We start from the raw sequence: 25913 nt of genomic DNA, 5'->3' as shown, positions 1-25913 counted from the left end.
ATTCCATATCGCTACACTCGGTCCATCAATGAATGTGTGCAATCAAGTAAAACATTGTTAATACAAGGCCTTTTACTTGTAACAGCGTATTCTTTTCGTATTGTCATAGCTACTTTTACTTAAATATATATATAAAGTACTGTATTTTAACATGTAGCTGTGTGCGCAGTGTGGAAAGAAGAGCTGCTCAAAGCTCAAGAGCTCACATCCTGGTTCACATGTGCGTCGCAGAGCCGCCACAGCTGCTAGCCTGGGTTAATGTTTCTCACCTGCTCCGTAACACGCAGCCAGGAGAGGCCAGGGGAGGTTAGGGGAGCACTGGCCCATCGCCTCTCTCCTCCAGGCCAGGGGAGCACAGCTGGCCCATCGCCTCAGTCCTCCCTCTTCCAACGCCGTTTCAGCAGCCTGTCAAGGTAGCCTCCATCTGAAAGAGACCCAAGAGGAGAGAAGAGGGTTATTTCTGGACAATAGGAAAGAGAGACAAGCCTCGAACTCCATGACACTTTTTTTTTTTTTTGCTGGCCTTTTCTGTGAGGCCAACTATGGAGTGTATAGTATATGGGAGAGTGCTTTTGACGGCCGTGACCAGATGTGTGAAAACATAGATGGGATTGAAATGTAAATGTGAAGTGGAGGTGGTTTGGAGATTGAGGCCATAACTGTGGATAGGCCTGCCCAAGAACGGTGGGGTTTACTTAAACAAAAAATATTTTTTGTATAATATGGAAACAACTGTAGCTTGTAATTTACTACAATACATAAATGTTGAAAATCAGTGTTTGAACTGCTAAATCTGCCCTCCCATACTTAGGCGAACAAGTCCAGTTCTGTAAACTCACCCAAGCTCTGCAAAACAAATACAAGAATATTTCCATCATAATTGACATTTGATTTCATATTTCACAGTAGAGAGGCCTCAGCTCTATTGGCTACTTAACCCATTCTGACCTGAGATCAGATTCATACGAGGTTTCCACGGGACACACACTGGTCTGATTAACCCATTCTGACCTGAGATCAGATTCAAAAAATGTCAGTCGTTCTTCAAATTTTTCAAAAATAGCAGACCTACAAGCTCGTATCGCGCCACTCGGTGGCGCGATATGAGCTTGTAGATCTGCTATTTTTCAATAGCTAAAGCATAACATGATGCCAACACCAAAATGGGTGCCCGGTCAGAATGGGTTAAGGAGCGTCGACTCGGCGCGCTGGATGAACGACTCCTAAGTATGCAAGAGGCACAGACACTTACAAGCTGGCACACACGGCCAGGCGGCAGTGGTGACTTTAGTGCCCTATTTAAAAGCCTGGATCCGTGCCATTTTAGATTTCAGCAGAATCTGCTATTTTATTAAAAAATACAAATAATAATTAAAATAAAACAACAACGCATGTATACATTTACTTTTTACTCAAATCTTTCTTCTGGGGGTCCATGGCACAAAAAAACATTTCAGAAAGGGGTGTCGGGCAGAAACGGTATACCTCTTAACTCCATATTTTAACTTTTTGTGTTTTTCACAAATTAAAGCCCTACTTGATCATACTACCGCGTCACACAAAAGCACCTGCTGCTTGTGCTACTATTTGAATGCTGAAAGTAACCGTTTTGGAGATACGAGGTCTCCGCTCCACCCGACGGAGACAAGATGTACCTCAAGACTGTACTCAACAGTACTTGAGTAAATGTACATGTCCAGCACTGGCCTGCACTGCACGCCAGGTGGAATGAGGACAGGTCTTTGGGGTCCGTACACTACAGTGTGCTGAGTGGACACACTACCTGGCTAACTGTATGGTCTCCAAGCAGAGACCCCCACACCACACGGTCAGGGAAAGCTTTCAAGTGAAGCCAGCTGCCAGTGACAGGCATGGTATACGCACACGCACGCACACACACACACACACACACACACACACACACACACACACACACACACACACACACACACACACACACACACACACACACACACACACACACACACACACACACACACACAAGAGAGAGAGCTTTAATTGCGCACTTGTGCGTGTGCATGTGTGTACACTGTATATGTGCGTGAGTACAGTACTGTGTACACACATGCACACGCACAAGTTGTGCACACGTACAAAAAACAACTTCATTGTGTTCCATATTTATATTAAAAACACACAAACACAATATCACTTCCAAATGTTTTCCCCATAATTACGAAAGAAATACTCTCGGCTGTTTTCGCTTTCACTTTTTGCATGATCCTCTGGTATGGAGAAGTAGAGCATTCATTTAGATCAGGGTTGGCCACACTGTTTTTTAAACTTGAGAACTACTTTTAAAATGAACAGCTTAACAAGATCTAGATCTACCAACCCAAAAACCTACTATCCCAAAATACGTTGAAAATGTACCTGGGGGGGCTTTGCAATTTGGCTGACATAAAAAGCTGAAATCTGAAGATACAAGCTTTCTGCCCGACGGCAGAAACCTCTTATCGCCATATTCTAACTTTTAGTTTTTTCGTAAATTAACGCCCTACTTGATCACATTGTGTCACACAAAAGCATCAAAGTAGCAAATCTACCCAAGCTCGAAACACGCTTGTAGATATGTTACTTTTGATGCTTTTGAATTCTAATCCTGAAAAGTAACAGTTTTGGACATTATGAGTTTCACCCGACAGAGACGATAATGCTCTACAAACGCACGTGCGTACTCGTGCACCTCTGCACACACGCATGGACACGCAGGCACAAGCGCACGCATACACATACACACAGCAAAGATACACAGCCCCTCTTGACACTTGTTAAGTAATCCAATCTAACAACACCTCCTTCAGTGTGTGTAGTATATAAATGTCCACCTGAAAAGTCAGCCGTCTTAAAAGCAGCCCGAGAATGTGTAAGAGATACTGTCTGTCTGTCTCTTCCATTAGCTCTGCAGTGACTCTGCCCTGGGCAGCAATGTCCTGCCTGTCCTGTCTGTCCACTCCTAATGTCACACAAACGTGTGCACACATGCACGCACCACGCACGCACTCACGCACGCGCGAACGCACAAGTCAACAGTTTTGTACTTCCAAAGAGGCCAAATTTCTTTCCAAGCTGCTTTGCATAGACCCTAGTTTTTCAAAATCTTTCAAAATGTGTCCAAAAAACAAAAAACAATGACAAAAGTGTGAGTGACACACTGATCTTGTAGATCGACCTTTTGTTATATTAGCCAAAGTATAACTGCTTACATTTTGTAATAATAATCTAATAATCTAGTTACAAAGTAACTAGAAAGTAGAGTCTTGGAAATATATACTTGCCACCACCAGTCAAAGTAAGAATGCTGCATTGCTGTATGTACGGATGTAGGCCTACAGTACCATAGTCATACTGTATACAGGGCAGGCATACTGTACAACAATGTGCATAGATTAGTGCATGCCTGGATCTTGCACTTTGCATAGATCCGAGTATGTGCGCCCACACAGCACACACGCAAGTTTGTTCATTTCTATTTTGCCATTCTGCTATACAAGCTACTTGTGAGCTTAGAATGGCTATTTCTAGGCAACACTGGCATGTAAGCATACTAACTAAGCATACATCAGGCTTTTGTTATTATATATATTTATTTCCTGATGTTTCTTTGAAGATTTTGTTTTGTATTTGTGCTGCCATGGGGATGTGGGGGGGAAATATATGTGAATAATAGCTTTGAAATTACTATGTTGTAAAAGAAAAATCAATAAACATATGTTTAAAAATAAAAAACAGGCATAACGCCAAACCTAACCCCTAAACATAAACTAGTCCAGTCCTAATTGCAACCAAACCTTTTCTCTTAATTTGCGTTCACACGAGCAGATGCAAAGATACAGTCTACTATTCATGTTCAATAGAAGCCAGTGACATGAAGATACAAAGATACATCCAACGTTTGTAACCGCTGCAAAAGCTACGTACAAAAAAGTTGAGCTGGTTTCAATTTCAACTTCAGCTACAAACATAAAAAGCTACAAATACGCTGTGTATCTTTTGCAGCTGCCAGTCTGAACGAAGCATCACTCTAAACATCAGTTTTTAACCGTAAAACCATTTATCTTGTCAGGCCCATGGAAATGGTTCTTACAATGTTTATTTCTCAAAGTTCTACTATACATGTGAGGATCAATTGGCCCTCACAATAGAATGCATACTCATATAATGTACATTCACACACACACACACACACACACACACACACACACACACACACACACACACACACACACACACACACACACACAGAAAGAGGAAGAGAGAGAGATATATTCAGTTTAGCGGAAACAAAGCTAACCACAATAGCTGTTTATCAAATCAGCAGGGTTCACATGAGTTAGGTTAGGGCCAGCGGTGCTTAAAGAGACACTCCAATTCAATCCGACGTGGGTCAAAACGGCTACGCTGGTTATCAATCAATAATTAAGCGGCCTGGCAGTGAAGTACCAGAGAGGATGGACAGCACAGAGTGTTGGAACATGATCCGACACTGTGCGTGCGTGTGTGTGTGTGTGTGTGTGTGTGTGTGTGTGTGTGTGTGTGTGTGTGTGTGTGTGTGTGTGTGTGTGTGTGTGTGTGTGTGTGTGTGTGTGTGTGTGTGCATGCGTGGGTGTGTGCGTGCGTGTACATTTTTTTAATAAACAATTAAGAAAATAATGGATTTATTATATTGCGAAAATAGCAGATCTCAATTTAAGCACACTTACACACTCCGATGACATAACTACAAATGAACATCATTCCGAGCTTCAGAAGGGTAGTCCCAGAACCTTTCCTCTGAGCCCATGCTCCTCCAGATGTTCTGAACCTTTCCTCTGAGCCCATGCTCCTCCAGATGTTCTGAACCTTTCCTCTGAGCCCATGCTCCTCCAGATGTTCTGAACCTTTCCTCTGAGCCCTGCATGCTCCTCCAGATGTTCTGAACCTTTCCTCTGAGCCCTGCATGCTCCTCCAGATGTTCTGAACCTTTCCTCTGAGCCCTGCATGCTCCTCCAGATGTTCTGAACCTTTCCTCTGAGCCCTGCATGCTCCTCCAGATGTTCTGAACCTTTCCTCTGAGCCCATGCTCCTCCAGATGTTCTGAACCTTTCCTCTGAGCCCATGCTCCTCCAGATGTTATGAACCTTTCCTCTGAGCCCATGCTCCTCCAGATGTTCTGTTCTGAACCTTTCCTCTGAGCCCATGCTCCTCCAGATGTTCTGAACCTTTCCTCTGAGCCCATGCTCCTCAAGCTGGGAACCTTCCGGTTGCCAAGCGGCCGCTCCGTCCCTTTGATGTTCCCTGACACAACAAGTGAAGTGACATCCTTCTTGCCTCATCTCAAACGTGACCATAGGAATCTGCCGCCCGTCGCAAACAGTTCAAACTTCAATTCAGCAGAAACAAACAGCAAACGCGTGTATTAGTTTTGTGGGCAGCCTGTGGCGGGCCCTGGCCACTCCCTGGGCCCTAAGCGACTGCGTTGTTCGCGGAGTTGAGGCATTACATTTATAGTTTGACTCGGTTCCACAGATAAATATTATTTAGTAACCGCCCCGCCCCCAAGAGGAAAACTGCAAAATGCACATGCGTGCATGTCCGTGCGTGTACATATCAAAGTCAAGCGGGGGTGCTTGGGTGCAGACAGAAAGAATGCAGACAGACAGACAGACAAGTCAGGGCGTTTAAAAAGGGTAGCAGGGCTTCTGTGATACCCCAACCCCCCCCCCGCCTGTCTATTTATACCTGGAGGGTTAGAGGAGGCGAGGAGAGGTCCAGTTACACATGCAGCATGGGGGGGGGGGGGGGTATGGGGGGAGTGGGGTGGGGGGTGGGGGGTGTGGTGGCTGGGGCGGGCCACGGGGGGATTGTGCTCAAAGTCAGACAGGCTGACCTCCCTGTCACCTCTGCACGGAGCAGATATAGAGCTGTGTGTGTGAGTGCGTGCGAGAGAGTTTACGGCGTGTAAGTAGAACACACACACACACACGTGTGAACTGACCCCAGTGGTGTAGTGACCCCGTTAGTCTGAGCCCGTACAGAGACATGGACATGCCAGGTGAAGACCCCCCCCCCTGCCCCCTCCTTAGAGTTCACAAAAAATGATGGCGGTCATTGTAGTGACAGGACACTCAGCGGGGGGGGGGGGGGGGGGACACTCGGCTCAACACTGGCAGCTGCTTCTCATCACATGCACGCACGCACGCATGCACGCACTACAACTACACACACACACACACACACACACACACACACACACACACACACACGCTGATGTACATTACTATGCTTGTAAGAACATCCAACATTTTAGGAGAAAATACAGATCAGCAAGCTCCACGACATTGGGCACTGCCTGCCATGCACACGTCGTGAGCATGTCGTGAGTAGAAATAACCAAAATACTTTTTGGTTGACAAAATCGACCTCTAGCCGACTAAAATCACATATTTAGTTGACTAAAACTATACACACACACACACACTGTGTGTGCGCGTCGTATCGCTACCGGTTGAACCAGATGCACTCCCCCCCCCCCCCCCCTCCCCCTCCACTCCCTGTCCATTAAGACACGTCAACGAGCCAGACAGGTCCGTGCCTGCCTGCCCTGCCGCTGATGATGATGAGCGTGCCACTGTGCCCGCCCCGCTCTGCTCCTCCGTGCGCCACGCAGCCCCCGTTCACCCTAGCCCGGGCCGGGCCAGGTGCCCCCGTCGGGCTGCATCTGTCGCCTGGCTATATTTAGAGGGCTGGGTACACGCATACCGCATACTGTACTGTGCCGCATACGAGGCTCAGCTGACAGTCTGGACAGTAACATAACCTTGAGGAGGCTCGGTTCCTTCGGCCATTTAGAATATTGTAGTCGCCGTCCGTCTGTCGGGGCAGAAACCTCATATCCCTGTATTTTAACTTTTTGTTTTTCCTGAAAAATGTACGCCCTACTTGATCATACTACAGCATTTATTTTATGTGTTTGTGCGTGCGTTTTAAATAAATATTGAACCAATGGGAAGTATTAGCTATAGCTTGTGACTAAATATTAAGTACAGTACACACTGGCTCCATTGGAACATGTAAGGCCTACAGGTTCTTTTTGGTTTGGTTCATCTCCCGTTTTGGACATACAAGGTTTGGAAGCCGACAGTGACAACATGGTGCATTTAGCCACGGATGGTTGTTGAAAAGCTTCTCTCGCAGTGGCAGCTATTAGCTCTAGTGCTTCTGGCTTCAGGGACAGCTGCCAACATGAATAAGTACCCGCCTGCACATAACGTTGGCTGATAAAGACATTAAATGCTCTTTTTCCTCTGTGATTTATGGAGGAGAATAATGTGCATTTGAGGCACACACACACGATCTTTGCTACTTCTGTGTGACACCCTTGTGTGACGAAGAAGGGCAAGTTGACAGGTTATGGTAAATTGTAAATTTACCATAACACGGGAACCTTAAATTGTAAATTTACCATAACATAATATATTTAGTTTTCTTTTGCAAATCTTTGAATATAGCATAAACATTTTTAACTAAAATCTTTGCCCCTGAAGACAATGTTTTGAGATGGAGGTCGGTGGCCACATTTTGGGGATCCTTGACATGAAAAGGTTTGAGAACCACTGGAAACATTCTTTTGTAGAAAATGCAGGTCTTAATTGGTTAAACTCCTGAAGCATCCCCAACCCTATCATGTGTGTGTGTGTGTGTGTGTGTGTGTGTGTGTGTGTGTGTGTGTGTGTGTGTGTGTGTGTGTGTGTGTGTGTGTGTGTGTGTGGCAGTGCCAACGAGGCACGTTGTGCAGCCATCTGCTCTATACAGGAACACCACGAACACACAGAAAAACCTCATATAGTTTTGCTCCTTTGTTTTTGTAAATTACTTTGTCAATTGTCATACAAAACTTGACACAAAAAATATAGCTACCGGTATACACTAGTATCTAGATCTACAAGCTCACACTAGTGTCTAGATATACAAGCTCACAACAACACATTGCATCGCTAGTATTGCTATTTCAGCCGACCTTTTTTTTGGTGTTAGCATTATGTTATGCTTTAGCTATAGGAAAATAGCAGATTTACAAGCTCGTAGCGCGCCAGCTTGTAGGTCTGCTATTTTTGAAAAGTCGAAGAACGACTGACATAGAAACATAGCTTTTTCAGAAAACTGTCAGGATGTAGAGGACATTTTTAGAATCTGATCTCAGGTCAAAAGTGGTTAAGTGTGTCTGTGTGGATTCTATATCACTGGCCAGAGGTCTGGGTGGTGGGGGTCCATAATGTCTATACTGGGTAGAGAGGCTGCTACAGCCATATGCCCCAGAAACTGCTTGGTTATGCAATAGCATTCATAATTCATTATACCGACACAATATAGAGGCTGCTCTGTCTGTCTGTCTGTCTGTCTGTCTGTCTGTCTGTCTGTCTGTCTGGTCTCTGATAATCTCTGCACACTACTCCATAGACTCCTGATGAGTGGTGATCCACCCACAGCTGTTGTTGTATGATAAAGGGGGAGGTGTTAGGGGAGGTTGACTTTTTTCTCATTGGCACGTTTGACTATCAAGGTTTCAGCCTCCAGAAAGAAACCCTAAATACAAAGGGAAGACATCATTGCGCATGACAACCATACCAAGGGATCTAATGAAGTACTGTCACCTCATAAATACATGTAAAACTGAAAAAAATACTAAAATCACGGTACTCCATCTTTCTTTTTTTGGGGCTGGGACCCACTGGCAATGTCCCATCAGTGGGACACGTGCTCTACACAAAACCAATGTCCCATCAGTGGGACACATGGTCTACACAATGTCCCATCAGTGGGACACATGGTCTACACAATGTCCCATCAGTGGGACACATGCTCTACACAATGTCCCATCAGTGGGACACATGGTCTACACAATGTCCCATCAGTGGGACACATGCTCTACACAATGTCCCATCAGTGGGACACATGCTCTACACAATGTCCCATCAGTGGGACACATGGTCTACACAATGTCCCATCAGTGGGACACATGGTCTACACAATGTCCCATCAGTGGGACACATGCTCTACACAATGTCCCATCAGTGGGACACATGGTCTACACAATGTCCCATCAGTGGGACACATGGTCTACACAATGTCCCATCAGTGGGACACATGCTCTACACAATGTCCCATCAGTGGGACACATGCTCTACACAATGTCCCATCAGTGGGACACATGGTCTACACAATGTCCCATCAGTGGGACACATGGTCTACACAATGTCCCATCAGTGGGACACATGCTCTACACAATGTCCCATCAGTGGGACACATGCTCTACACAATGTCCCATCAGTGGGACACATGGTCTACACAATGTCCCATCAGTGGGACACATGGTCTACACAATGTCCCATCAGTGGGACACATGGTCTACACAATGTCCCATCAGTGGGACACATGGTCTACACAATGTCCCATCAGTGGGACACATGCTCTACACAATGTCCCATCAGTGGGACACATGGTCTACACAATGTCCCATCAGTGGGACACATGGTCTACACAATGTCCCATCAGTGGGACACATGGTCTACACAATGTCCCATCAGTGGAACACATGCTCTACACAATGTCCCATCAGTGGGACACATGCTCTACACAATGTCCCATCAGTGGGACACATGGTCTACACAATGTCCCATCAGTGGGACACATGGTCTACACAATGTCCCATCAGTGGGACACATGCTCTACACAAAACGTGTTAGCTCAAGACCCAACAGTATGCATGTCTCCTCACGGGACCCACAATGACAACACCCAGTTTTGGCAGTGAATTAATTCAATAAGATTCTTCTTCTAAAGCAGTGGTTTTCAACCATTTTCATATCAAGGCCCATTCTTTATTCAGCATTTGTGCCAAGGACCACCATTTGATGAGATGCAGCCTCTCACGCCCAAACCCTTGAATATATGTTGTTGGATATATTGGTCCACAATTCCATGCTGTATTGTGAAATGAATTAATAATAAACTTCGTCTTTCGGATAAAACTAAGTCCTGGGCGCTGGGTGTTACTAATAGAAAGGACGGTGAACTTCGTCCTGGGCGATTGGGGTGTTAAGAGTTAAAGATCTACACGTATAAGGGTCCATTTGGCTACCAACTCTTCACCGTTTAGCTGGGGACCACCTGGAACCCCCTCAAGGACCACTTGAGGTCTCTAGACCGCTGGTTGAAAACCATGTGTTAAAAAAACGAAGCCATCTCCACATTACAACAACCAAAGAGAGAGCAGGACATAATGACAGCCTGCTGTGCTGATAGTCTGATAGGTTGGGGTCAGCGGATAGTTACAGTAGATCTATAGGGCATATGCCTGTGTAATCCAATGCCTGGCACAAATGCACGCTTCCACACACACACTGGCAGACCCACAGCGGTGGTGCTTAGGGAGGGTAACCGATGCCACATTTTTGTGTCTGATGCCGATCCCGAGTCCTATATACCGGGGGTCTTCAACAGGGGGTCCGGGACCCCTAGGGGGCCCTCAGAGTTACTTTGGGGCCACCACATTTTTGTGTATATTTATCTTTATTTGTATTTATTTTTACAATAACCACTAGAACCGCAACCGTAGCAACCTTATTCTGAGGAGAACTGTAGTTAAGAATAATTTGCGAGGCATTGTGAGCTTGTAGAGACCAAGTACAGAGTGAAAGGTCAAGTATTATTGAGGGTTTAAGTGGTTAAAATCTAAAATACACATTAACCTTAATCTAACACTGATAGTACCGTCGAACAATTCTATCAGCACGTCCTTGGCTTGAAAAGCATTAAAGACCCCTATAGACCAGCTATTATTTACCCATGTTTTGACAAGCGGGAGCCTCCCCTTGTTGCTTTTTGGTGCATTGTAAGAAGGTATGTAGGTAGTGGTACTTTGGGGGCTTATAGGCATGTCGTTGTGTGTGTGTGTGTGTGTGTGTGTGTGTGTGTGTGTGTGTGTGTGTGTGTGTGTGTGTGTGTGTGTGTGTGTGTGTGTGTGTGTGTGTGTGTGTGTGTGTGCGTGCGTGCGTGCGTGCATAATTTGTAGAATATCCCTTTCCTGATCCTCACAAAATAAATGATTGTTGTTTTTTGCAATTACAGTCAGGGGTTTGGGTTACAAATAGCAACAAAAGAAAAATGCGGCCATTTATAAAATGACCATCCTAAAATTCAGATGTCCTCACAAGTAGTGGGTGTGTGTGTGTGTGTGTGTGTGTGTGTGTGTGTGTGGGGGGGGGGGTGGTGTGTATGCTGTGAGTCCTGCCAGCACATTTTGCGCCAATGGAAAATAACAGTTTCTGGCGAGCACCCAAGGTCAGCTCTGTGAAGAGGAGATGGAAGACTCTGAGGATGAGACACTGTGAGCACGCATGTGAGCACGCATGTGAGGACGCATGTGAGGATGCATGTGAGGATGCATGTGAGGATGCATGTGAGGATGCATTGTGAGGACGCATGTGAGGATGCATGTGAGGATGCATGTGAGGATGCATGTGAGGTTGCATGTGAGGATGCATGTGAGGATGCATGTGAGGATGCATGTGAGGTTGCATGTGAGGATGCATGTGAGGATGCATGTGAGGTTGCGATGCCACCAGGCTATGAGGCAAGGATGCATGTGAGGATGTCAGTCTGCTTAATTGTGTGCAGTCAGTCAGTCAGTCAGTTTGAGAAGGCAATTGTACAATCGGCCTCAGGTCTTATTAATCATTAGCTCTCTCAAGATGTATTTATTTATTTCTCAAAGCAGCGCGGCACGAATTGATGTGCTGTTAGCTTCTGCTATTTTTTTTATAGCCAACGCAAAAATCTTAAAATGACACGGATACTTTCCCGGTTAAAAAGAAGCCTCTCCACCTGTGTATTCCTGTCCTGTCACTGTCCTCGGTCCCATGGGGAGTACCAGACCTTTACTCTGCATGCCCATTTCTACTAATCCCATCCTATCCTCACTGTCACCACACCATTGTTTTAGCCTTCATGCACGTGCACGCGCACACGCACACACACACACACACACACACACACACACACACACACACACACCCTCTCTCATCTTGCTACCTGACTACTTTTGCTGAGACACACAAAATGGCGGTGTGGGGAGCTGAGAGCCGGAAGGCATGCAGGGAGGGAGCTGAAGCCATTTTCTAACACAGTGGTTCCCAAAGTGGGGTCCGCGGACCCCCAGCCAGTCAGTTTTTTCTTTCTTCTCAAAAATGTTTTTTTTTTTTTGCCAGTGAAATATGGTATGTACTGTATGATATGTGAGCTTACATAATCACAGCAATCCTTAATCGTATTCCATCATTCAAGGGCCTTTGGATAGAAAAGAAACAGACTCAGTTAAGAGTGCTGCAGAGGCTAGTCAGTGTTTGTGACTGTGACCAGCCATTGACGCTTAATTGATGCATCAAGGAAGGCAATTATGTTTCTGCACTGTCAAATAAAATCTATTCTAAGATAGCATCTTAAATAAATGTTGTGAAAATGTGTTGTGACTTTGATTGAAAAGTTTTAAATACAAATAGTTCCAATATGTTCCAATATAGTTGCAAATATGCTGGAAAGAATTCTTCCCGACCAAGGGGTACCTGGGCCAAAAAAGTTTGGGAACCCCTGTTCTAACAGCTCTGGGTCTAGGCACAGACACACAGAGACAGAGACAGAGACAGACAGAGACAGACAGACAGAGACAGAGACAGACAGAGATGATGGCCCAGAGTCAAGACCTCTAGCATTCAGTGGGGATTTAGAAGGTTACACCCTGTAGTGATTTGTAGTGTGTGAATATGTGTGTGCGTGCGTGAGTATGTGTGTGCGTATGTATTTGTGCGTGTGTGCGTGTGTGTTTCTGTGTGTGTGTTTAGTGTATATTAATCATCATGCATTTGGTAGACGTATACTGTGGAACCGCTGGGAGCACTTGGCCTTTCACAGGGACTGGAGGCACGACGCCCAGGCAGTAATCTAATGAATGCATTTATACAGTCAGCTCTCTCTCCGTCTTAATATCCACGCTGTCGGGCACAAACCTCCTATCTCCATATCTCCACTTTTTTGGGGGGTTTTTTTCCGTTAAATTAACGCCCTACTTGATCATGTCACAGATCTGCAACTTTAGCTTGATTCATGACTGTTTTATGAATTTGAATCCTGGAGATATCATGGATAATACCAAATGAAATGTATATGCCACCTATTTATACCAGCCATTAAACAAAGACATGCACTATTATGCAGTATAAATTCCTCATTAAATAAGAACATATTGAGTTTGCAATACATTACATTACTTACAATACTGCAGGGACCGGCCTGGCTGTCTGTTGAGTGCTGTGATGTGCCAAAGTCTGGGCCAACACAGGCCAACGTGCAATTCTCGCTGCATATGGAAAGAGAGAGAGAGAGAGAGAGAGAGAGAGAGAGAGAGAGAGAGAGGGAGAGAGAGATAGAGAGAGAGAGAGAGAGAGAGAGAGAGAGAGAGAGAGAGTTAGATACAAAGAACCGAATAACAGAACAAGAAAGAATGGAAACTGACAAAGGCAGGGCAACCAAGAAAGAGCGAGAGAGAGAGAGAGAGAGAGAGAGAGAGAGAGCGCGCATGCATGCATGCATGCATCACTCCCAAAGACTTCAGACTCGACTCAGACTTGTTGAGCAATCTTCATTTTATAGTTTCACGGAAGCTCAGGTGCACGCTTGAATCAGTCTCTCTGCAGTGCATACATCATGGCGAGCACACTAGCTCACTGCATGCATGCACCACCCAACACACCAGCTCACTGCATGCATGCACCACCCAACACACCAGCTAACTGCATGCATGCACCACCCAACACACTAGCTAACTGCATGCACCACCCAACACACCAGCTAACTGCATGCATGCACCACCCATCACACCAGCTAACTGCATGCATGCACCACCCATCACACCAGCTAACTGCATGCATGCACCACCCAACACACTAGCTAACTGCATGCACCACCCAACACACCAGCTAACTGCATGCATGCACCACCCAACACACCAGATAACTGCATGCATGCACCACCCAACACACCAGATAACTGCATGCATGCACCACCCAACACACCAGCTGACTGCATGCATGCACCACCCCACACACCATAGCTAACTGCATGCATGCACCACCAACTAAGTCTGGCTCTTGTTGACTCCGAGCAGTATTATATCCCAGAACCTCCTGATATTGCAAGTAGGCCCACAATTGATTGGTAGAACAATCAAAACAAAAATATCTGATCCAGGACACAAAGGACACAAAGACATGGGCAGTGCAGTGGTTCTCAAAGTGGGCTCCTTGAGAGTTGAGACGGTTCCAAGGGGTTCCCGAGCAAAAATAGGTAAAGTATCATCACTATCATTTTAACTTACTTCATTGGCTATTCCGAAAGAGCCAAATAGTCCGTGCCGAAATATATCGTATACAATTTGGGTGTCCTGGACACACAAAAACGACTGGTCTAACGTCATGTGACTGTCACTCGAGGCTGCGTGTGGGTGCATGTGCATGCGTGGATGCATGCGTGCGCCCGTGTGACTGAGTGAGTGAGCAGTGAGCACATGTGTTTGCCATGCGAGGGCCGAGGGCGAGTGTGTGGAGGTGAAATGGGGCGAATGGCGGCAGAGGGTGGTCGAGTTGTCATTAGTCAAATCTCAGATTGCAGAGGGAGGGAGAAAGGCCAGTCCTTGCTGAGAGAGAGAGAGAGAGAGAGAGAGAGAGAGAGAGAGAGACAGAGAGAGAGACAGACAGACAGACAGGCTGTCCTTTTCGGACCGAGGAGGACAGACAGCAGCACCAATTATAGAGGCCCTCCTCCACTCAGCACAGTGTTTGTGAAGGGTGATAATTCTGCACAGGGACGCTAATTGCAGCGCGGGACAGGGCCCTGCTGTAGAGCCGGCTGCCTCGCCTCCACAAGAGATTGTTTCTAATGGTTGTAATTACAGTGCACCGCCTTGGCCCGCCGCCAGCCCATGTTTATGGGCCCATGAGTAACCCAACCCCTCCAACCCATGAGGAGATTCATATCCGAGGCTGTGTGCACTCACTGCACTCTACTCTGGACATGTGTGTCAGTGTCTGACTGTGTGTGTGACTGTGTGTGCGTGCGTACGTGCGTGCGTGCATACTTGTTAGGAGTGGCCCAATGTCCCCACAAGTATAGTAGAATATGAGAAATAGATTAACGTTTTCCTGGTCCTCAAAATATTTTCTTTTGTTTTATTATCGGTTGAAAAAGGATTTTTAGCAATTAGGGTTACGTTGGCAATTAGAAAAAGATTCAGGTTGGGGTTATAGGATTAGACATTTAGGGGTTAAGTTTATAGGGGGTTGGAATTAAGAGTCAAAAATGATTTATACTTAGCTGCATGCCAGTGTCACTGGAAAAGAATGCTCTCCATATTTCAACTAGTTCTTTCAAAACCTTTGCTTTGCAGGATTCAAATTCAAAAATAGCAGATCGACAAGCTCAAAATATGTTGCTTTCGTGCCGCTTTGAGCTTGCAGATTCGCTACTGTTGATGCTTGTACAGTATGTGACGCTGTAGTATGTCACCTAGGGTGTTCATTTACGAAGATGGGGGGCGGGGGGTTGCATGTTGCTCCAATATTGTCCCATATATAACGTCCAGTAGACTCCAGTAAAAACGAACAAACTCACAGGCAGAAGCAGTCTTGTAAGTAAGCTAGATATAGGCTACAGATATGACAGCATGTCACCTATAGCTATTCTGAAAAAATAGTAAACTTTGTTGTGCGGGTCTTTGGAAAAACAGCGAACATTCTTAGTGCAAGGCTTTTCTGGAGGTCCCTGGAGCCAAATATTTAATGATGGATGCTAGGGGCGGGTTCATGAATTCCCCCACCGAGAATAGGGATGCTAGGGTTCATTCAGAACCCCCTCAAACAGCACTGCACTAAACATTGGAGGAAAGGTGGAACTAGGAAAATAAGGAAAAAGTCAAATCTACATAGTAGCGTGTAAATATTGTTTTCAAATAACTGTAGTGGAGTTAAAAAAAAAAGTATTGTAGATCATAGATGTATAGAATACATACAAATGGACGTTGTATTAAAGTACAACTACCTCTAAAGTGTACTAAAGTACAGTAGGGCAGCCTACAGTAGTTACTTTCTGCCAGCAGCACCTCCTCCAAGTGGAACACGTTTCTGCACAATCTGCACTTTTCCCTCTGTGACAGAATCACCATGGCGACGCCGAGCGGAGGCCCTAAAAGGTGAGTAAATGTTGGAGCGCTCGCTGTGGAGCTCAGTGATATCTGGAACATTATGACTCCACTCTGGCAGGTACATAAAACTAAAACTATAGTATCCCTGCCCATCATCATACGCTATGGGACCAGATGCTCTGCTAGTACATCACAGTGGAAAACAACACCTCCCTCAAACCCCGCGTCTCCATATTTCAACTCTTTGTCTTTTCCCCAATGCCCTACTTCGACCGTACGACCGCGTCGAGACGTGTCACGTTGTGCGCTTGTAGATCTGCTGTTTCTCTTTAAACAAAAGAAATGTTGAAAGTGAAAGAGCAAGTGCAAGAGCTCAATTGTGACTGAACAATAGCAACATTGGATCCCTCGGAATACAGGGTTCTTTTTATTTACCAACAGTTCTGGACTAACAAGATGTCCACCCGTGACCCGACGATGTGAAGAAGATTGCTGCTGCGAAACCCAGCAACATGATTTATAGCTGTATTGCTTTGATGGGTGCCAAAATATTAATCTGCACCAAGGAAAGTGACTGAGTGAGTAATAGGACAGTGAATCTAAGCAACAAAAAAAAGGGCCTGACCCAAAATAAATTGCAATAGTAATCGTTCAAGGTTTTTTATTATCCTTAGGGTCATCCAAATAACATTGGATCATGGTAAATTCAGGGGTTGATAATTAAATTTAGACTTTTTTGTTGCCTTGGTTGGTTTTAATGGTACTCCAACATTCAACCATGATCCAAAATGTATACAATACTCAATTTTTAATATGTTATTTGGATAACCTTAACGATCATAAAAAAGTTTAAAAAAAACCCTTCAAAAACCCTATAATCCTCTCCCCTCCTTAACCCATTAAAACTGGGAAAGCATCCATGTCATTTTAGATTTTAGCTATAGCCAAAAGCAACGCACGTTTTTCAGAAAACTCTACAAGCTCACAGTACAGAGCGTCACTTCTGTCACAACTGCTATTCTTGAATATCTTTGAAAATTAGGAATCATTTAGATTTTTTTTTAAAACACAAATCTTTTCTTCTAGATGGGGGTCCTCAGCCAAATAAGCTACATATAATTTTAGGGGTCCGACCTTGACACGAAAAGGTTTGAGCACTACTGTAGAATGGGCCTCAGGTCTTAAAGGGTCACCCATGCAAAGCTATGTTTTATACATTGTGAGACAGTGTCGCACAGTGAAGGTTTCTACAGCTTGTAGGTCGGCTATTTGAAATTTGTTTGCAGAAAAAAAGAAAGAAAATGCCCTTAATAGGGACGCCCTGTTTAAAGTTAGACGGATGTTCGATTCTTACTGTAGCTTACTTATGATCCTTGATGACTATTTATATGTATTTGATTACCTTGTGTCGTTCTTGCTTACTGTAAATCACTCTGGATTAAATGCCTAAATTGTAATTATAATTGTGGTATAAAAGTGGTTTGAACTCATGTCCCATTGCTCTTGAGCAACTTAAAGCAGCAGGGGATTGTGGGTAGGGTATGTAAGTACAGTAAATCCAAATGGAGCAAGGCTTTGCAGCATTCATACGTACAGTAGCAAAGCTTCATCCTTGCATGGTTTAAAAGGGGATAAAAGGTAGTGCAAGCTGATAGTAATCTTCGGTCGCAATCACTCCTATATAGTCTAGTAGCCAGCCCATAGAGCCCCATTGTGAACATGGACATGTTGAGTACACCAACGTTTTCTTGTGTGTCTTGAGTGTACAGGGCTTGATGAGGTGAGATCAACATAATGGAATGTCAGAATCATGTCAGCTCCATATATGGAGATCTAAGGGTGGCAGGGGGGGGGGGGGGGGGTGGGAAGTGTCTTGAGTGTACAGGGTTTGATGAGGGCCCAGGTAAGGCCTTAATTTTCGGGCCTGTTGAGAACTCTAGTTTTCGCCAGCTGCACTAATAACTTTTGGGGCAGAATATCTATACAATGAAACTATGCGTATACACCATAGAGTATACTATATCTACATAAAATGCTATTGAAGTTACACAAGTTGAACCTTTGCATACGCCTGTAATGTTGTCGAGGCTACGGCAAGTGCTACAGGCTAAGATGGAGTCTGGACGGTGCAGCTAACTACCCTCTATCGCCAGCTGGTGGCAGTTAAAATATTAAAAATAATATATGTATTATGTAACATAAAATATTGTAACATACTGTAAATCCTCCCTTCTGCAGGTCCCTGTCAAAAAGCATTCTCATATGGGGTGAAACACACATCAATTTTGAAAAGGTTTGAGAAACCCTGACATAGTGGAACCTTTTTTTCTCACGCTATTAATCAAACCTCAACAACACAAGCCTGTTTGTAACGACTCACAGAGGTGACAAGAGTTCACAGAGACGGCGGTTTGCACACAAAAGCGCGCAAACTCACGCACGCACACACACACACACACACACACACACACACACACACACACACACACACACACACACACACACACACACACACACACACTCACACTAGTCTAGTGTCACAACAATCAGTGTCTTGACAGTCACAAGTGGACGTCTCAATTCTGTTTCCATTCCAACAAGTGGCGACCCGCTCGCACCACACCACCTGGAGTTCTCCCCCTGTAGACCGCTGGTGGATACTTAGTACTGTAACTAAGTTCTGTAACTTAACCCATGAAGACCTGAGACCGCTTCTACAAAATGGCTTCTAAATACAGATTTAGAAGTTTGTAACGACTCAAAACTATGGCGACAGACCCACCCCTCCCCCCTCTGTAAATGTTTTATGCCCCCGGAACTTAGAGAAGATTTGTGTTTGATTTAAAAAAATCAAAAATAAATCAAAAATAGCATACACTGTAAGCTCGCAGCAGGGCACAAAGTGACACACTGTGAGCTTGTATATCTGCCATTTTTGAGAACTACTCATATAAACCACTGTTCTAAATCCTAAGAGTTATCTGGGGAAAAAAATTATGTTACTATATATACTGTAGTTAAAATCTAAAATGACAGATGCTTTTTTTTATGGATTTAGTACCATTTTGAGGTACATATATTATTTATTTATTTTTACTCCACATTTACTCCTTTTACTCCACAAAGCACAATTTTGAATACAAATATTTCTACATCGTAGTATTGCCACACACACACACACACACACACACACACACACACACGCTCGTACGTGGTCGGTTGCTGGTAACACAATAGGAGCCCAGATCCAGCGTGTATAAGAACTGCCAACTCATCATATCGGCCTACTATGTAAACTTCTATTCAACGTGCTCCGCATTATTCAAAATAATGTCAAGCCATATTGTTCTAATACTTCTTGATAAAGTATTGCAACGTATAGCACTCAAGTTACAAACGCCTGAAAATACATTGTTTGGAGCGGGAGAAAAAGGAGAAAAAAAAACATGGCAGCTTCTTGCTAACCCGACTGGAGATCCAAGTCGAGCTTCAATTCCACAATAAATGTCTTGCGTCGCTGGCAACTCCACATCACCGCGCTCATGGCAATTATATTATACTCACTAGAATCAATCATCAATTTGGATATGACAGGAACAACATATTTTCATATGAAAACATAAGAAATAGTCCCTATCCATTTGCAATCAAATAGCCCCTTCCCTGAAACACGTGATAAAATAATACAATACGCTCTAAAAATACGTTTTTGTTATCCAAAGTGGCACAGTACCACAGAACGACCGTTGCTGTCAGGCAGAAACCTCTTGTCGACATTTATATATATTCTTTTTGTAAATTAACCCCCTATACTTCATCATAGTACAGTGTCACAAAAATGTAGCAAAAATAGCCGATCTACAAGCTCAAAACGTGTCGTGATGCAACACATTTTGAGCTTGTAGATCGCCTTTTCTGTTGCCATTTTGAATTGGAATCCTGCAACACCCGACAGAGACCGCGTGGTTAACCCTTCCCTTACCCCTGGCACTTCTCAGTGCAACCCACGATGAGCCACATGCAAGTGAAAAGCCTGTTAATAAAAATAAAATAAAAATAAAAGAAACATGTAAATGGGAGTCACATCTTTATACCAGGCTAATCAATTTGACACTATACAGTATATGTACGTTGGTCGACGACAAATAGACAAATTAGCCGATCTACAAGCTCACAATGTGTGGATCCTTTTGCTATTTTTTGATGATTTCATAATGACATGACCAAAACAGTGATGCCAAGTTGAGAAAGTGTCTACAAAATATATATATAGCCTATATGAAAGGGTCTATTTAAATGCTTATCTGAAAATGAAAGCTGTTGAGATTACAATAATGTTGTTAGAGTATAAACAGAACTGCAGAGGTAGTACAAATGCCCTCCTTTCTGATCCGATGCATACAGTCTGTGTTGTGCTTCACAGCATGAAGAAGTAATGCCATTTCATGTGTGACAGAAAACCTGAATTGTTCTATTAAAGCATGACGTATTATGCTCCATTTTAAAGGGATACAATGATTTAAAACGCTGTGTTTAAGCAGAGTTAACCTGAGCGAGGAAAATGTAATACAATTATAATTTGTATAATTAAAAAGGTATTGTGTGTAATAGAGAGGCAATTACCTTAATGATATTGCATAAAAGCAGAGAACAAATACACGTGCAAAATGCCAAGTCTCTCTCTCTCTCTCTCTCTCTCTCTCACACACACACAGACACAGACACACACACACACACACACACACACACACACACACACACACACACACACACAGGCTATAATTACATTATTATCAATGGAAGTAATATAATTTGCAATACATTTGCAAGAAAAATATGAATGTATTTCTCGATGAAGACAGATGAGCCTGTAAAAATACATTCTCTAATCGAGGCTATTGTTTTCACAACCTCCTATAATTCTAAACACACCAACTATAATTAGGCATTTGCAGAATATATCATATTTTTCTCATAGAATAAAATAATCACTTGGATCACGATAAGATAACAATTGTAATTAATTGTACAAGCCTATTTTAATAATATTTTCCAGTTACTGTTCCATAATTGCGACTTTGAAATGACCCACACTCACACACTCCTTCTCAGCACACAAATACAAATTTTCAGGAACAGAAACAGTGGCAGCTATTTGGTTCAAATTCAAGGTCGCATGCAGAATGACTTTAAGTTCAAGTTCAAGTTGAAGTGTGGGAATTCCATGTTCTGCTGTGCAGCTCTGCTCTGCTTTGCACTTTGCACCAGAGAGGAATTTACTAAAGCTCCACGTTTGTCAGCTTACAACCGGTCCCTACAGGACAGGATAAAGATATATATATATATATATATATATATATATATATATATATATATATATATATATATATATATATATATATATATATATATATATATATATATATATATATATAGAGAGAGAGAGAGAGAGAGAGAGCAGATCTGCAAGCTTGTGAATGTATCTAAAAGTATACCAAATCCACTTTTTGGGTTCAAGTGTAAAATGTATAAAATAAAAATTCATACTCTCGATAAATATTATCTATATGCCTGGCATCCATGCCATTTGTTTGGCTGTGTGTGTGTGTGTGTGTGTGTGTGTGTGTGTGTGTGTGTGTGTGTGTGTGACACATGTGTTTGCCATGATTATATCCCCATTTCCTTCTTAATTATACACCATAACTGTGTATCCGTTTTTAGATGTAAGTGTGCGTATACAAATGGACCCTTCGCCCACTCTCTCATATTTTAAAAGAACACTCAGGATTTCTCTGTGCAGGGTCTGTACTATAGCACTGGGACAGGTAGTTTTACACACAGAGAGAGAGAGAGAGAGAGAGAGAGAGAGAGAGAGAGAGAGAGAGAGGGCCGAGAGAGAAAATAGTGCACAGCCATCTGCCTCTCTCAACAGGCTCCCTACCTGGACCACTGCCATCCCCGCCAAAAAGCAAAAAGACCTGAAGGAGGGGGGGGGGGGGGGGGGTCCTGCTCTGCCAGCCACATTCACCACAACCACCACCACCACTCTGCTAGGAAAAGCAACAACTTGCATTCATGTAAGTCTAGCACCACCAACCAGTAGTTCTCAACCATGTTCATGTTGACATGAAATTGGGCCCCCGTCTGAAATGCATTTAATTTAACAAGTCCTCCAGGCCTATAGGTCTACACAGGCTCACAATGCGTCACAATGGGACATTATTGTCAGCTTGTAGAGTTGCTATTTTCAAATATGAATTTGTGTTTAAATTGGATGCACACATTTAAGCTGTGGACCCCCCCCTTAGAAGGACCTCTACGGTCCTTACTACGACCTCGACGGGTTTCCAGACCCCCCAATTTACGTTAGTTACGACAATAGACGACCAAACGGTCGGAATAGTTTTGAGTTAAAAGCTAAAGCACAAACGCTCCCCAGATCAGAAGCCAGGCAGCTGTGTGCATCAGAGCACATTATTGTAGTTATCACCAAGCTACACATGCTAGCAAGCCGAGCTCAATGTCCGTGATTCATCCTATTCCACTCAAAATGAGGAACATTTTGCGCCAAAATGGAACAAAAAGAAAGCAGTATATAATTAATTAATACACACTTTGATTTCTCATACAATGTAGTTGTACCTTAAATGGTATAAAGATTAAGCCTATGGGCGACTGGAAATGGTTAAAATCAAAGTGTAATTACTAATTTGATAAAATTCCAAGGTAGAGACAATAATTCCAGATAATGCAGATTCTGCAAACTTCAAAGCAATGACCTTGAGATTAAGTGAAATATATATATATATATATATATATATATATATATATATATATATATATATATATATATTTTTAAATTCAAATAAATAAATAATTTGTAGTCAGAATAACTACTCATTGTTTATTCAAAATGTATTGTATAGCTCTTACCGCTTATTCGGTGTCGGGACATAATTATGCAATGAAACAACGGCTAGATTAACTTTAAAATAATTAAAATAGCTTTGGAACTGTGTGCCACACTTATGCTACATGGTGCAAATCTATAAAGATAGTTACTAATGTAGTAGTATGTAGTAGATCAAAGTTACTAATGTAGTCACACATGTGCACATATATGTGCACAGATAGAGTTCCTATAGATAAATACTGCTGGGAGCTATTTGTTAAAATAAAATAAATAATAATAATGTCCAATAGCAGAGTCTTCAAAAACAAAAAAAAATGTTCAAAAGCGATCAGCACGCATCATATTCCAGCTCGACACATTCTAAAAGCAAACCACATCAATGCCTTCAAACCTACACAGCCTCCACAACTATGCTCCTCCAACACTTGCTCACTTATACCACAAAGTTGCACACTACCCTGGCTATTATTATCAAAGTGCCATTAATGGATTCTTTTTTTGCTGCAGCACCAAATTAACTGTACATTGGGTTGAGTGGGGGTGGGGAAAGTTATGGGGATGCATTGTCAAAGTTGGCGGAAAAGCGCATTGATTTACACCCACCAGCTCTCAGATCCAGTGTAAACTAGTGCCTCTGTGAACACGCGACGATGCGGTTGCCCGCTCACTGCTTACTTTTTTTTCTTTTGAATTCACCGATATTTTTGCACATTACCTTGAAAATAAACCTCTACAGCACTTTAAGAATGAAGGCACAAAAAGCTATTTGTCCCCGCAGCGCCTTCCAAGCGTGTAACTTTCGAATCAATTTCAACACACTAATAAAAACATGCAAATGAACAGCACAGGCCCACAGATATTAAACACAGACAGTACTTACTGTACTACTCCTGCCTCCACTCCAGACACTCTGGAACGTCTTGAATCCCAGCAGGGCTGAAGTTATGGGGGGCATCTTGTCTCTTTTTTTGTGACCCCGCGTCTCTGTTGATGAGAGCACAGACTCATAAGCTCCAGTGTGGCGGTGGCGATCGCAAGACCCAGTGATTTCCCTCGGACTGCCTCCCCCCCCAGTCCCCCCCCCCCCCCTCCCCTCTTCCAAGCTTCCCACCACCCGTTACAGCCGTGTAGCCTCGTCCCCCTGCGTGCAGCTCCAGCCTCCGTCCCACACAGCTCCAGTCCCCAGGCTGAGCCACCGCGGGCGGCTTCAGGGCTAGAACACAGCTGCACCTCCCGGCTGCGGCCGAGCGTCCACCGGGCCGCGTCCAGGCCTGACGGGGCCTCCGGGCTTCCAACAATAGGAGGCCATGAGGCTTGTCTGCAAGGCTCCCGGCTAAGCCCGTCTGCTTAGTTAACAAGGCTTTGAATGAGGAATGTTAGCAAACAGACAAACAGCATGTCTGATGCATGCAAATATAGCACACAACCAGTCCAGTCACAGCCTCTTGGCTGGGCATATGAATTATTCAGCAGTCTGTAACCCCCCCCCCCCCCCCCCCCACCCAGACTCACACACCATTAACCCCCCCCCCCCCCCCCCCCTCTTCCCAAATGAAATGCCTGCACTAGACAGAAGTGTAGTAAAGTCGTTCAAACCTCAGCTCTTAACCAACAGTCTTTGGCCTCAAGATCGGTTGTAATACTTCCCACGAGCAAAATGCCTCAGTGGCACCAAACAGTCATGGTGAGAAGGAGCATGCATGGGTGCATATTGCGTGCCTCTGCGCGCCGGACACTTCTGACATTTCCCGTGCAACAATTTGAAGATTTCTCAATCGCCACGTGATTTCTTTTCTCTTATATCGCCTTTTAATGTCTTTTGTCTGCATGTTGGCACCTGTCCCAGAAACAGCTCTGGCCCCGGCACACACACACACACCACTCACTCCCCTGCTCAGCCAGAGAGAGAGAGAGAGAGAGAGAGAGAGAGAGAGAGAGAGAAAGGGAGAGGGAGAGGGAGAGGGAGAGAGAGAGAGAGAGAGAGAGAGAGAGAATGAGGGACAGAGAAAAAGAGTGACAGGGAGAGGGCATGGGAAAGATTGAGGTAGAGAGAGAGAGAGAGAGAGAGAGAGAGAGAGAGAGAGAGAGAGAGAGAGCGTCCAGGCGGGTTGCAGGCGCTGATGAAGGACATGTCTTTTAGCCAGCAGATGTGCAGATATGTGACACGTTGTCTCGCTGGTCACACACAGTGGTCAGTGCATGGGGCACAGAACGACAGGAGGACATGGTCTCGCTGGTCATCCACAGTGGTGAGAATGGGGACAGCAGGTCACTGGTCCAGGAATGGCGTCCACGGCGCTCCAGGTATAGAACAAGGCCCGTCACGTGGCCACTAACACACCACACGCCGCCTGCGCCGCACGTTTCCATCCCCCCAAAAAAACAAACTATGTGAAAAGAGAAAATGAGCCAATCTGGAGAAAAATAAAGAAAGAAGCCGCGTAGGATTTTGTTCTGTCGATAAATAAATATATGAGAACTATAGGCAACAAATAAAAACAAGCATCGTCCCACCAAAAATCCAAAGCGATACGAGATCATTGCAAGGAACGCCGACGCGGTACGGCCTTTAACATCAACTTGTTGCCGTTGTGTTCTAGGCAGAGCTGCTGTGCAGCTATAGCCGGAGACAGAGGGTTAAAATCCAGCTAGTAGTGAAAAAAAGAAAAAAAAAAGAAAAAAAAGCAGCTCCGTCTATGGAAGGGCGGGCAGAGGGGAGGCCCTGACTGTAGAAATAGCAGCAGACTT

At 44.1% G+C, this 25913-nt stretch overlaps 1 long non-coding RNA gene across 1 annotated transcript; it reads right to left on the bottom strand.

The window, feature by feature from the left end:
* Positions 1-66: 66 nt before the first annotated feature.
* LOC308314854 lies at positions 67-25172 on the bottom strand. Its single transcript, XR_013963995.1, has 4 exons — positions 24762-25172; positions 24046-24149; positions 13330-13414; positions 67-424 (listed from the first exon to the last, which is right to left on the bottom strand). It is a non-coding gene; the product is annotated as an uncharacterized lncRNA (long non-coding RNA).
* Between the last annotated feature and the right edge of the window lie 741 nt (positions 25173-25913).

Source organism: Protomyctophum bolini (assembly GCF_963924005.1).
Source record: "Protomyctophum bolini genome assembly, chromosome: 4".
Lineage (NCBI taxonomy): Eukaryota > Metazoa > Chordata > Actinopteri > Myctophiformes > Myctophidae > Protomyctophum > Protomyctophum bolini.
The sequence above is the reverse complement of the archived record's forward strand: the minus strand, read 5'-3'. Positions and strand labels throughout refer to the sequence as shown.